We start from the raw sequence: 15,050 nt of genomic DNA on the forward strand, positions 1-15,050 counted from the left end.
TTTGGGACATCCATCAAGGTATTAACTCTCCAGGAGCGAGGCTCTCCCCATCCACCTCTTGCTGATATTTTCAGAGAGGGAAAATTACTAACCTTGTACTTCTCCTTCTGGGAAGACATATCCTTGGGATTACCACCTCTCTCCTCAGAGTTTGGAGGGATTTCTGTGTGAAATAGCGTCTGTGTTTTGACATCTGTTTTACTAATTGGATTAGTTTTTTCCTGAGATATTGTCAATTGCTTCTCTAATCATTGTCCCAATGTCACATATGACCAGTTTATATGTGGATAGTTGAAGCTGCCCATAATTATTCCTTCTAGATTTTGTTTCCTCCTTAATCTCTCAATATTGGACACGCTATTCCCCTTGTGTGCCACCTCCCCCCCCGCCCCCGTTCCAGTAGCTGGTAGCATAAGCTACTACTCTGAGAAATGGCTGGGTGCCAAACACCTCTTCAGCCGCTGTTAAGCTTCTTGCCTTAGTGTGTATATGTTGACTAATGCTAGTGCCTATTCTTACTCAGCAACTTTGTATAAAATAGTTACCGTTCCAGAATGTACCTTTCCCTTGTTTGAGCTCAACTTGTTCCCTCTCTATCACTATGAGCTGTAATTTATCCATTCTTTTCTACCATTTACTGTACTAGTGACATCTGTAGCAGAAGTCTTTGTCTGACCTGAGTCCTTCTCAGCACCTTTTGGCTTTGTACCAAATCCTAATTTAAGTAATCCTCATTAATTTTCTAAGACAGCAGTTTGGTTCTCTCTCTTCTGTACACAAGTTTTCCATACTCCAATATGGTTACTCCTCTCTAATAGATATAAATGTAGTGGGGAGGGGGGAGCAGGGGTTATGGGTTGCTACACACAGTTCCTGAGTGTTCAGATACTATCTGGACTAGCTATCTTCTGCCTTTATTTAGTCCACTAATTAGAGAATTATAAAATACTTGTTAACATGCTATGTAATATGAAAAAAAAAAAAAAAACCCTAACTTTTTTAGTACATTTCAACAGTCACTTTATGGAACATTACATGGTGTGTCTTTTGAGCACAGTTAGCATGACTCCCCTCCTCCCCCAGTCTCTAGTTTGAATTAAGTGGTGTTTTATCGTCTGGTTAGCTGACCCATCAGGAGATTGTGGCAGTTTTGGGGAGCAGCTGCTTCTTTTGTTCCTGCTCCTTGGCTCTGGCTTCTGCGTGGAGCAGAGGCTACCTCAGTGGGTCCCATTGACCATACAAGACCCCAAACTAGAACCCAGCTGATGGGACTCTCTAAAATATCCTTGGACGTACCACATTTCAGATGCTGGACTAGACCCTTACTGGTGCATCCCAGCTGGAGAGACTTCATACAAGTCCCTGATTGTATTTTGCATTTAAAAAAAAATTATAAGTGAATATAGTGCTTATGAAAGGTGATGGATGGAGCTGGCCAGAGTAACTTTTGAGGTTTTGAAATTTTTTATTTCATATTGGAATCAGAACAAAACCTTTTGACTGTTTTCATGAAAATGGAATTGTCAAAATCTCTGATTTTTGGATCAAAACCTGAATTTTTTGATATGTATGTGGCCTGGTGGTGAAAGTACTGGCTTGGAATGTGAGAAACCCCCGGTTTGATTCCTGCTCTGGCTTTTTCACAGCTGTTTTCACCCAAGAGACATAGGTGTTGGAATTAGGGGTACAGGGTGTGCTGCTGCATCCCCTGTCTTGAAGTGGTTTCCATCATATACAGGGTTTACAGTTTGGCTTTCAGCACTATGAGTCTCGGCACCCCCACTATACAAATTGTTCCAGCACCGCTGCCCCATATCACTCTGAACCAGGCAGAGTTGAGTCTTTCATATCCCAGGTCAGTGCCTTAAACTCCAGGCTTGTGTGTGTGAGTGAAAGAGAGACTTCTCTGCCTCTCTTCCTTACAAAAACTTTGTCAAAAGTGATGTCTCCACTAAATGTGTTGGCTTTTAAATGGCGCATTTGGACAAAATTTCATTTAGTCAAAAATGTTCTGAGCAGCTCTAGCAATGATTTAATTTTGTTGAAGACCCAGATTTTCTATTTAATCACAGAATAGGAACAGCAGTGGCAACAATAGTGCAAGCTTCCCTAATTTAAGCCTAATGTGAAGGATGCCGCTGGGGGATGAAAGGCTAGTATGGTCATGTTCGATCCTTGTTATCTTTGCTGAAGTATTAAGGCTTCTAACAACGTTACTAGGTGGGATGGATGAGATGCAGGCATGTCTTCAAGAAGCTAAACTGAGACCACAGTCCACCTGTGCATATTTTTATGTTCTTGCTTATAAAATTATTTCTAAAAGTTATTTTAAAAAACCTCTTTGAATGAAGGTGGGGTGGGAGAGGCAAAATGGTGGATACAGTAAAAATGTTAAAACCTGGAAATGAGCAGAATGCCCTCCCATAAGGAATAATCCCTTTAAAAATACTTTGGACCTGATAGAGCACAGACTTAAACAGATGCACAAAAAAGGGAGTGTATAAAAGGACCCTCCCCGCTCTTGAGCTCCCATGATGGGGACTGGATGAAATTCTGCTCAGGAGCAGGCATTGTACCTGCTTGCACTGGCTACCTGAAAGGTCCCTGATCCTGCTGTCCTTCTCCATGAAGCCCCCAGAGCTCTGCACAGTGAATGCATACTGCACTCATTACAAAGCTGTCGGAGCTGCCTAGTGTCTCCTTCCCAGAAGGAATTCTGGGAAAGTTATTCAGATTTCATGTGAGTTCTCCCATTGCAACATGGTTGCTCCACTGCAATCCTGGTTTTAAACGCCAGAATCTAGTCCTTAAGAGTTAACATTGCAGATCTTTGAAATTTCAGATTTCTGTACCAATATTACTTAAATAGGTCACCTGTGTTATTTCACTGATGGCAGAGGCTCCCCTTCGCTTTGTCATTTCTAACATTTATCTTCCTAACCAATACTTGATTGGATCATGAGTTTGTCTTTTTAGCTAAGACTTATAAATGTATTTTGGAAAGCCATAAAATGAGCTTTCACATGTTTAAATATTCTTACTTGGTACTTTCCAAAACAATGTGAAGTTCAGGTGTTGAGTGGCAGCATTGCATTTTGATATGTTGTATTACCAAATGTGTAACTTTTTAAAGGAGAGCCACCTGATATTCAGTACTAAAGAACAGCTCCTGCTTTCGCTGATTTTATAAATAAAATCCATTGAAGCAGAGAGAGATCTGGGGAAGGATGGAAATAATTACTTTGTAGCTAAAGCTGCAAGATCTTAGTTTTATTGTGGAGCATGTGTTGCCTAAAAAGCATGTAACATGACATTGGTTCCTGTCAGATTCTATCAAACAACACAACATTTCATAGCCTCCAAGAGCTGATACTTTTTTATGTACTTCACCAGTAAACAAAGAATAGCAATTTTTTTTTTAATTGGGCGGGGGGGAAAGAAACCTGCCTTGGATACATTCTTATGGTATACATAACCCTCCCCCTGGCTGCTTATATTTTTATCCTTGATGGATTTCTTTTTTACTATTTCAGAGCGATGAACATATATGGCTGTTTCTATTCGTGCTGGTGTATTTTCAGCGATGCCTGTCAACATCCACCAGAGAGCAGGGCAGCTCCAATACCCACATCTTTTATGCTGTGGAAATCAATGGGGACAGCAACATAGCCAGCTTCCTGACCAAACAACATGGATTGCAGTTCATTTCAAAGGTCAGCGCATATTTAAACTTGCTTCATTACTCCCCCCTTTATACTTGAGATTTTCATTTTTTTAAAATCAGTTTACCAAGAGGTTCCTTTAGAGACAGAAAAATGAAAGTGCTGAGTCCTATTTTCATTTGGGGATATCAAGCTTTTTATCAAATTATAGAGGTGGTGTTTCAGAATATTTCATATCTGATCAGAAGGAAAATCCAAAAATAATTTTCTCTTTATTCAGGAGTCTTTCAGGCAGTAGGACTGTTTTATTTATTACTTAATATTGTGCCCTAGTCAATCATTTTGAATTCAGACAGGAAAATAGAATTTTTATTTTTAAAGAAAAAACCTAAGGAAAAATATGATTAGAATAAAGTAGGGTTTTTTTTTTTAAGCAAAAAATGTCTCAGTGCTTCCTCTGCTAAACATTTAATGTTGTTTTTTTTTAATCACAGCACATGAAAATGAGAGAGTACATTAACAAAGCATCTTACAGATGCAGATTACAAGGCACTGTAACTCCTGAGTATTTGTTCAACAATATTTACCTTTCAGCTTTCAGAATCTTGGCTTTCTAATACAATCAAGTACACTTCCATTTTTTTTCAAACCAAACCTCTGTGTGGGTGGGTGGGTGTATGTGCACACGCGTGTGCACACACACACACACACACACTCTGCATGTATCATATATATTCTGTGTATTTTGTGTATATACACACTGAATTTAGTCTCATTTTAATTTTCTATCTGAAGAAGGCAGTTTCTAAATCTCAGATAAACTCCCTTATATACTAGCCCAGGGCAACTCCATGAGTTACTTTAATGTACATGAGATATACCTCAGGGACACATTTTTAGATTTTTACTGTATTTCTGTTAAAGAAATACCTTATTTATGTAAGTTAGTTTAAAAACAGATTACAAAGAAGATTTAACCTGATAATAGTACCTTCCGTCAGTTGATCTGAAAGCCCTTTGCAAATCTTATTGAATTAAGCCTCCCAACATTCCTGCCATTATCATCTCCATTTCTCGGACATGAAAGGCTGATGCACAAGAAGCTGTGACATGTCCAAGATCTACACAGGAAGTCTGTGGCAATGTGATGAATGGAATACACATTTCTTGATTTTTTTTTTCCCCCCCCCAATCCTGTATTTAGGCCACAAGACCTTATCCTATGAGAGCATAATTAGCTTGTTGTGAGGGAGAAATACCTTGTGTGGTATCTTAACTGCTAGCACTGACTTCCTGTCCCATTTATGAATAGTGTTGGTGGGCTCTGAGGGGAGTTGTATGCAGTTTTTTTTCCAAGCAGAGAAGTGGTGGCTGTGACGCAGGTTTTATAATGAAGTGCTATAGCATTCTACAGTAATGATTCACAACCCAGTGGGTTATAATCCTGAATATGTATAATAAATAGTGGTTGAGCAGAGTTTGTGGCTACTACTCTAACATTCTTTTTAATAAGAGATGATTTCAAGAATGGAGGTGGAGACTTGGGAAGGCATTTGTGTGAAAAGGGGTCTCTCTTAAGCTTTGACTGCGATACAGAGGAGAACTAGGGTTGGGGGAACAGATAATTTTCCTTCTTTGCCATTGAAATGATCTACAAGTAATATACTGATCACATTTTTTATAGAATGTACAATTTGGGCACATTTTTATTTACAGTTGGGTTATTGGAGGTTGTTTCAGTAGTATAGCAAAGAAAATCACAGTAACTGTCCTGGGTTCTGTAATATTTATCCAGCAAAAAGCCTTTCTTATTACCAAGATTGTGAATAAGAGAAGCAACAGGGTAGAAAGGGAAAAGCTAGGAGGTTTCTTCTGTCTACTCTCCTTATTTCTGACTTACAACCTGTTGTATAAGCAGCAGCTACCTTTCTTAGCATTCTCATTTCAAATGTGAAGAAGGAAGCCACTCTGGTATTTAGAGCTTATGGTCCTTAAAGCCATGAGGAGCACTTGTATAGTCTTAAAGATTCAAATATGAGTAAGCTTAATATTTTTTTCAAACTTTGTGTTGGCTTGTAATAAGCTTACAGTATGTGCTGTGTGATAAGACTGGATGATGCTAAAACATGTATTTGAAAAAGAAATGCCAAAAGGAGCTTGGGAAAACTTGCTGTAGCTGAAATGTCTGAGAGGTATTATTTTTATTTAAGTTTTTGTTGCCCTGATGTTTTAGGCTTCACTTCAGCAAACTGTTAAAACATGTTTCTTAAGTCCATCCCCATTCAGCAAAGCATGTGGCTAAATCTCATGGAAGTAAATGGGATTTAATCATGTACTTAAAGTCAAGCAAGAGTTTTACTAGATATGGGTGGACTGCTGAATTGGGCCTTTAGTTAAAATGGAGTCATATAAAAAGACTAACTTTAACAAATGAAAATGTTGTCTTATAAATATGCTGCTGCTCTCCACAGGAAACAGGCTCTTGTGGAAATGGTAATTTTTTGCAACTGACATCCTTGCTTTAGCATGTTAGCTAGTTGCAATTCACAGTTACAATTTGAAAGCATAATCCCCCTTCGGCATAAACGTATGCACTTGCTATGATATGGTGAATAAAGAAAGTGTGTTAACTGTTACTTTGGAGTACTTCCTCTCATTAAATGTCTTTTCTTATTAATATGCAGATATATAGCAGCACAATAGGAAAATTAGAGCTACCTACACAAAAGGTTAGACTAGACACTGAAATGCACTTGTTCAAAGTGTAACTCTCAAATGTCATTTATTTTATTAAACCCAAAGCATAAAACTCAGCAGTTTTTAAAAACACTTTTAGATTTCAAATTGTTCAATAGTTAATTTAAGAAGAAAAAAGGAGAAAGAGAAATTATAATGCTATTCTAAGTTTTAAAAGCATTTCTCTAAGAGCAAGACTGCTGGCATAAAGTTCCTGTAATTAAAACACTCATTAAACACTGTGAAGATACCCCCAGAGCCCTATGTAGAAGATTCTCAACAGTTCTAACATAACCAAAATATTTTGCAAAACATCACTCACTTTGGTTGTGAATTTTGCATATTAAGGTGATAACGCTGCACTCTATAAATATTAAAGTTGTTTGATATTAAAGACACATGCATCATAAAGGGTACATCAGTATTGTGTGTGTTGGGGTTCTTTTACATTCGAGGGAGTTCAATCCTTTTATTTTTATTGTTGTTGTAGTATAGAATTCACATTGTTGTGGGTGTTTTGTCTCTGATTTTATTTGCTGCCAAAAAGACTTCCTATTGCAATGTTAAGTTACAGGAACTGAAGGTGCAGTGGCAGGCACTTGATGTTAATTTCTTGTTTTGATCCTTGCAATTTAAGAATGAAGTTGTGCAGAGGCTACAAACTCTGAATTGGTTATCTTAAAGGTGAAAGTAAGGAAACTCTTTAAAAGTAGTATGAATGCTAGCTGTGGTCAACAAATAATTGTTTTAAATTATTTTACAATGTGGCTAATCCAGCCCCCATTATGTCAACTGCAAATTCCCCATTAGCTTCAATTGGATGAGGATCTGGCCCATTGTATAGGCACACTGAGGTTTCTGTACTGTTTGACTCGATTCACAAATGTCACTAGTAAATAGCACGAGACCTATGCAAACCATTCAAAATGAAACCTTGAAACCAGATGAGTCACCTTTTTTGTTTGGAATTTCAAACTCCCCAATGTATTGTGATCCTATCTTTTACTATACTTACTGTCTTTGTTTTCTGGAGCCAGCAAAATGAGGGGATTATGTGAAATGCTTGCCCCAAATCAGCATATTCTGATGCCAGCTACAGAGGTGCTGGATCTGTTGTGAAAGGGATTTTAATCAGAAACCACTACAATTGAGATTTTTAGCAAACTAATTGAAACCTGATGTTTTTGGAACAGATCAGTTGAAACTAACCTGTTTCTCTGGCATTTTAAGAAATGTAGGGGTTTGTGTGACTTTAAAATTCCAAGTGGAACTAGAAGAGTTGGGAATTGGTGCAAATCAGACTTACTAAAAATAATCAGCAAAATATGTGGGAATGAAAGCTGGCAAATGTATTACAACTGTTTTAAAGTCTTGTTATTACTTCCTAAAATTAAAAACTGTATGTGTGAGATACATTAGCCATGTAATACTGATGAGTTTGATTACTTAATGCAGAAAATCTTGTTTTAATCTGCTGCTCTTTGAAAGTGTTGATCTATTTAGCAGTAAACTACTCAGTGTAGTATATTCTTGAGATGGAGAGCATTAAGATGAATTGTACCTGGGACACTTTTTTTTTTTTTTTGCTAAACCTACTCCAGGGCACGTCTAGCCCAGATATATTTATGGGTATATTGCAAACTTATGTTAAAATTATTTTATACTGGTGATTCCAAGATGTACTGTGTATACTTTTTCCTAGGCAAAAGCTACTGAGTTATTGTAAAGTTTCAGCAAAACTTAAAATAAAGCCACAGAAAAAAGATACATAGTGTTTGGGGACTGTTTCTGGGACTTTTTGATTATTAATGCAAACTTTGAAATTCAGGGTCCCGATATTTGTCTCTATACAGTAACATCAAAAATGAACTGAGAATTGGAAATGAACTATTCTGATCAGAAGTGAAAAATGTATTGATCTGTCTGTATCTATCTGAGCAGCAAAAAAAACCAACAACCCCTTTTAATAAAAACAGGTTTAATAAAAGTACTTTATAGAAAGAAAATAGATTCCTGCATGACATTTTGACTATGCAAAATGGGGGGGAAATGTAAGTTTAGTTTTCTTTTTTTTTTCTTTTCTCTTCCTCCAGCCCAAGAAGGTTTTTTTATGGTTGAATTGCCACTTCTAATTCTGTTTTCCTGTTTCTGTATGCCTTCATTAAGCTCCTTTAGATATTTTGCAGAGCAGGCAAAACCTGATTTTTCCAAATACATTTATTTCTAAAATCTTAGTCATATTGGTGGGATATAGTATATCTTATAAACCAAAATCTAAGGAGAGGCACTTTTTTGGACAGTGAAAACATTTGCTCATTCCTAACCTCTGGCCTTCTAGAGTCTAGCGAAGGGCACATACTAAAATGCTTCAATCCACTGTAAGGCAAGAACTCAGAATAAGAGGTTTCATGATGAAAGCTGGAGTTACACTCAACTGTGAGAACCTGAACCAAGAGACTGCTCCTCATTGCCATGTCCCCCGTGTGCAATAAAAATGTGTTTTAACCTTTAATTAAAGTCTAGTACTTGAAACAAAATGAGTCTTTTTTTTTTTTTTGTAGGATGCACATGGTAGTTTGTGCTAAAATTCAAACACAGGGTCTATAGCCAGGATCATTTGCTCACTGCAATTAAGGCTCATGAAGCAAGCATTGACTGTCTGAATGCATCACATAGAGACGCATTACCGGTGCTCATTGTCAAAATGCTCCTTCAGAGCCTCCCTGATTTGAATAGCCACCTGCTGAGCCCCTCTAATTGCCCTCGTCTCTAGCTGCTCAAAATCAGCAGCCTGATGATCCATCTCTGGGCTCCCCCTTCACTTTGCAAATGTTATGCAGAGCACAGCAGGTTGCTATGACCAACAGAATATTTTTCTCCTTGAGGTCTAACCTGCCAAAAAAGCAGCACCAGCGACCTTTTAATCTGCCTAAGGCTCATTCAACAGTCATTCGACACTTGCCTCGCCTGTTGTTGAAGCGCTTCTTGCTGCTGTCTAGGTTCCTGGTGTAAGGCTTCATGAGCCACAGGAGCAAGGGGTAGGCGGAGTCTCCCAGGATCACTGTGTGCATTTGCACATCCCCCATTGGAATCTTCTGGTTTGGAGAGAAAGTTCCAGCGTGCAGCTTGCTATATAGTCCAGTGTTCCTAAAGATGCATGCATCATGAACTTTCTGTGACCAACCTGAATTGATGTCAGTGAAATGGCCCTGGTGATCTACCGGAGCCTGCAAGACCATGGAGAATTAGTATGTCAACTGAAAGGGTTCTGTTGCAGGATGGTCTGGGGCCAAAATCGGTATATGCATGCCATTTAGTGCCCTGCTGTAGTTAGGGAATCCCATTACTGCAAATCCATCAATTATTTCCTGCAAATTACCCAGAGTCATAGTCCTTCATAGCAGGAGGCAATTAATGGCCCTGCACAGTTGCATCACCACAACCTACACAGCAGTCTGGAGTTGCCAGCTTCCGCACAGTGATCACCACTTGCTTTTCCACTGTAAGGGCAGCTCTCATTATGGTATCCTTGTGCCACAGGGCAGGGGTGAGCTCCACACACAGTTCCAGGAAGGTGGCTTTGTGCATCCGAAAATTCTGCAGTCGCTGCATCATCCCATACATGCATAATGATGCAATTCTACCACTCAGTGCTTGTTTCCTGAGCCCAGTACTGGTGGTCCACTGTGTGCAGCTGCAATCATGAATTGTTTCTTTCTATTGGTCACAGCAGGGCTCTACAGATTCACTTTGTTTCACCAGACTGGTCAGCTGTTCAGGATCCATGCTTTCAGACAGAAATGGCAGGTGCATGGTTTACAGGAGCTGTTTAAAGACTGGGCCAAAGCAAAGTCAGAAGCCCCAGGGAATGATGGGATGGAAAGAACTGCATCGTGGAACAGGGAAGCATGTCCCCATGATGCCATGCAATCCATTCCCAGCTCTCCCAGCAGCAGTGAGTTGCACCAGTGGAATAGCTACCCATGATGCAACAAGCTCTCTGTCGATGCACGAGCACTGAGTCTGGATGTGCTGCACCGACACAAGGAGCATTGTACAGGTGTGTACAACCGATGTAATTAAAGCGGCATATGGTCATTGAGGTAACTTAAGTCAACTTATCTCTGTAGTGTAGAAGGCCTAAGAGAAAGTTTAAAAAAAAAAAAGCATCTAGAAGCAGTTAATTGTTTATGTACCACCAACTTTATCTTCAGGACATGATTTTTGATCTCACATATGTCTTTTAGTTGTTTGTTTTACAGAAACACCAATGTCTTGCAGCATTGTGATCAGAATTGAGCTCTTAGGCTGTACTGAAATATCATTTTATTTTATGTGCTGGAGTAATAGTAAATTCCAGCTGTGGAATCTGGATTCCTCCAGAGGGGAAGAGGTGAGACTAAGGGTATATCTATACGACAAGTTCTACAGCAGCACAGCTATGCCACTGTAGTGTAGACACTTGCTACAGTGACAAAAAAGGGGGGTTTTCCATCACTATAGTAAATTCATACCCTTGAGAGGCAATATCTAGGTCAGCAGAAGAATTCTTCTGTCAACCTAGTAGTTACACCGAGGCTTAGGTCAGCTTAACTACATCTCTCAGGGCTGTGAGTGACATAGCTAGATCAACATATTTTAGGTGTAGAACAGGCCTGTGAGGAAAAATAGAGACTGCTTTGCTTCAAAAGTATCTGCATAGCATAATTAGTTTACAGTTATAACACCTGATAGCTTTCATTCAAGAATCTCAAAAGCTCTTTACAAACACTAAGGCCAGGTCTATCCTACACACTTACTTCGGTATAACTATGTCACACAGGGTATGAAAAATCCATGCAGTCATACCAACCTTAACCCCCTGTGTAGACAGCATTAGATCAGCAGGAGAGCTTCTCCCCCTGACATAGCTACTGCCCCTCATGAAGGTGGAGTTGTTAAGCCAATGGAAGAGCTCTCTCCCATCATCTTAAACCATCTTCATCAGAAGTGCTACAGCGATGCAGCTGCGCTAATGAAAGTTTGTAGCGTAGACTGCCCTAAGCTTTCAAAACCCTGTTGATATTGTTACAGCCATTTTACAGATGTTTAAATTGAGGCACAGACAAATGAGTTTTGCAAGCCATACAGCAATTTAGTAACAAATTCAGGAGTAGAACCCAGGAGCCCAGTTCCCTTGTTTTCCGCTTTCACTGTTGACAGATGCATTGAAGGTTGTGAGGTGCTCAGATACATGACTAGCTGTGCTAATAAAAACAAATAATAGTGGTGATGGGGGACCACATAAGTACATTAGATATATAGGACTTGATGGTCAATGGTGGAAATGAAAGACAAGAGGAGTTGTTGGGAGGGGGCTAAGATAAAGCTGTGAACAACTGTATTACAATAATAGCAGCAGAGCACTGAGAATGGATTTTCCCTTTGAACTGTTCAGATAGTTTGGTGCGCTGACCCAGAAGTACTGAAATGACAACCTCATGATGGCAGGACAGTTGACATAACAGTATTATTAATATGGGGCATATCATGAACCACTTGTTATAATCATTTCTAGGTAATTGTTAATATTAGATTAAACTTGTGCACCCTATTAAAATTAATGCTCCAAATTGTTTCCCCCCTGCATTGATTTGCACATTGATAGGTCATTCACAGAAGAGAGGCTCACCCAGGTCCCTGGCACCATCCTCTCTCCAGCTGGTGATGTTTTTCTCTGAGCCTCCAAGGTCTGTGCTGGGAAATGGAGAGAAGACTGGGCGGGTGAGGGGCCAGGTTAGAGGTGGGGATGCAAATCTTCCTACATCTAGTCCTGGGAATATTATCCAGCAGAGGAAATACAGGTGCAAGCCATAACTTCTAATATTTTAATCATAATAAAGAAAACCCCTCTGACATTTCCCTTCTTAACAAACTAAATACCAAGTTCCTCAACCCCTTGCAAGCAAAAGAGAAGAGATTGGCCTGGAACTGTGCCCTAAAGGAGACTTGGATCTTGATAATTTTCTCATTTAGACCTTGTCTATGCTGGTGGCGGCATGTAGGGCATGTGTAGCTACAGGTGGCAGTGAAAGGCTGTGGCAGGGCGGAGACAGCAGGGAAAGGCTTTGGCAGCTCCCTGCTTTTGGAGCGTTTCACTGCGATGAGGAAAAGCTCCAGCAATGGGACACTACACTGCTAAAAATAGCATAGATGTGGCAGGCACTGCTTGGCCATGTAGAGAGCCACGTAGGATATATACCTGGTGGATTCATGTGTGTAGGACACTCTACACTACTCACCTGAGCAGTGCCTCACTGTCTACACTGCTATTTCTACCCATGGTAGCTGGGCATGCAGAGTCTGTACTCTACATTTTACCTTAAGTGTAGATGTGCCTGTGACGTTACACTCCATATTCTTTATGGAAATATGCTTATAATATGGATATGACATAGCTGAGAAATACTTTATGTAAGATGGGTCTTGTAAGGTATCATTGGAAACGTTATGATTTACTGAATGTGATCATCCAATTTGTATGCCTGTATCATTTCTGTATCTAAAGTTAGGAATATGAACTATTGACAATGACAACTGGGTATGTACTGGGAACACACCCACCAGATGACAGGCCATCAGATTTGATGGGCCATCAGGAAGGAACAACAATACCATGAAGATACTAATCTCTCTTCCTCTTGGGAGTGTCCGGGGATGTAACTGTGACACTACAAGGTCAGGTGGTCTTGTTACCTGATACTAAACATTATCTGGGACTTCTTGTAACTTTTCACGGAAAGGGAAGGGTTATCAAGTTTGGGAAACAAAGGATTCCCACTTTATGTACATCTTATTTAAGGGTGGGGGGCAGGAGGAGGAGGAGGAGGAGGAAGGCAAACGGGATTCCTCCTCTCCGTGGCCAGTCTTCCCAGGATGAAAGACTGCTAAAGACACCTGAAGGGAAAGCAAGGGGCGGGGGGGAGGGGAGTCCAAACTGAGACAGGGGTCCAGTCTGAAAAGAAATATAACTGGAACTCTAAGCCACAGAAACTTTGCAACCTGCCTAAAATAACATTTAGGGTAAGAAATTAAATTTTGTAACCTGTTTCTTAAGTATATTGAGCTTAGCTTGCATTTGTTTTATTTGCTCAGTAATCTGCTTTGTTCTGTCTGTTATTGCTTATAGTCACTTAAAATTCCCCTGTTGTAGTTAATAAACTTATTTCTTGTTTATAACAACCGCGTGTGCACAATTCATAATTGGGGGAGAGGTAAGAGGCTGTGCATACCTTCCTCCACATTGAGGGAGGAGGCGGATTTCATAATATATCTTTGGGTTTGTACTCCCTTAAGTGGAGCCTTCCCAGAACTGATCTCAGTGTCTGTTTCATTCTGCAGTGGGATGTGGCCCTGCCTGTGTATGTGCTGGAGGAGGCTTAATAGCTTGGCTCAGCAAGACAGGTATAAAGGGTTCCCAGGCTGGCATAACAGCAGGCTCAGTGGTATCTCAGCACATCAGGTGGCATCCTAAGGGGGGCAACCCGTCACAGTGCCTTTATACCAGTGTGAGATCAGGAGAAACTCCTTTGAAATTGATGGAGTTATACCATTGTGAGTGGAGTATCGGGCCCTTGGATGCTCTCCAAGTGAATTTCAGAGCTGAGACACCTAAACAGAGCTGCTTGGCAGTAGTACCTATATGTTTGAATCTAGTTTGAGAACCTCAGCAGGTTTCAGCACGAGAAAGGGGCTGTCTCTCAGCCACAACTGAAGATGTACAAGTCTTTATTGATGTGTCAACATCTTCAACTGCATGCATATATCCTAGAGTTTAAGATGAGTATTTCTAATACTTTGTGTGTTTATTAGCACATGTATGAGAGTATTATATCACGCACATACATATTCACCTGTGCACACTTCTACTTGCACTTCTTTCAGGGGTTAGCACAGCTCCATGTGCCCTCTCTACGTGTGATTAAATATTAATTAGGCTTCTAATATAAGCACGTGAGTTCACAGGCCCAAGTGCCACATAAATAATGCATGAGGTACCCGAAGGCTTAGCCTGAAAAGCTGATTGGCCACCTTGGATTTGTATAATTATGAAGTTTCATTATTAACAGTGGAAGCAGTAGAGAGATTTGCCAAGCTTGAGGGACTTTGAAAGCATAAGCTGCCTCATTAGGGAAAAAGGGAATAAGGCATAATATGCAAACTTGTTAGCAAAAAAAAAAAAAGAATAAAAATTAAGCATAGTTCTTTAACAGGAGTATTGTGTGTGTAAATATTTTTAAGTGTATGGAAAGATTAAAAATCAGATCTGAGAGGTCTCTACCTTTTTAAACAATTTCCTTTTATTTGGAAGAAGCTTTGCTTCAAAGCATTTGTTCTCAATATAAAACAATCTTTAATATTTTACTGAAAAATCCACAGGTAGCTTAATGGGCTCTGCAAAGTGAATGGTACGGAGGTGAGAGAGAATGAACACAGTCCAGGGTTCTTGCTAGAGTGTGTGTTGTGCATGCAATTAAATCTCAAGGTCAAACAATTTACAGACAATTACTTTTCTAACATCTCCAGAAATGCCTGCTTACACGTCTTTAATTTTAAATGATACTGATATTCCAATTCTCCCCAAAGGTTAATGCTGACTAAATCCAGCTGTGA

The 15,050-nt window shown here is 39.7% G+C and overlaps 1 long non-coding RNA gene across 1 annotated transcript in view; it reads left to right on the forward strand.

The window, feature by feature from the left end:
• LOC140908196 (uncharacterized) overlaps positions 1-15,050 on the forward strand; it is a 562,606-nt gene that overhangs the window by 62,705 nt on the left and 484,851 nt on the right. Inside the window, exon 2 of the long non-coding RNA XR_012157800.1 lies at positions 3,534-3,713. This is a non-coding gene — a long non-coding RNA (uncharacterized lncRNA). The remainder of the gene's footprint in view (positions 1-3,533; positions 3,714-15,050) is intronic.

The sequence above is a fragment of the Lepidochelys kempii genome, chromosome 3 (assembly GCF_965140265.1).
Source record: "Lepidochelys kempii isolate rLepKem1 chromosome 3, rLepKem1.hap2, whole genome shotgun sequence".
Taxonomy (NCBI): domain Eukaryota; kingdom Metazoa; phylum Chordata; order Testudines; family Cheloniidae; genus Lepidochelys; species Lepidochelys kempii.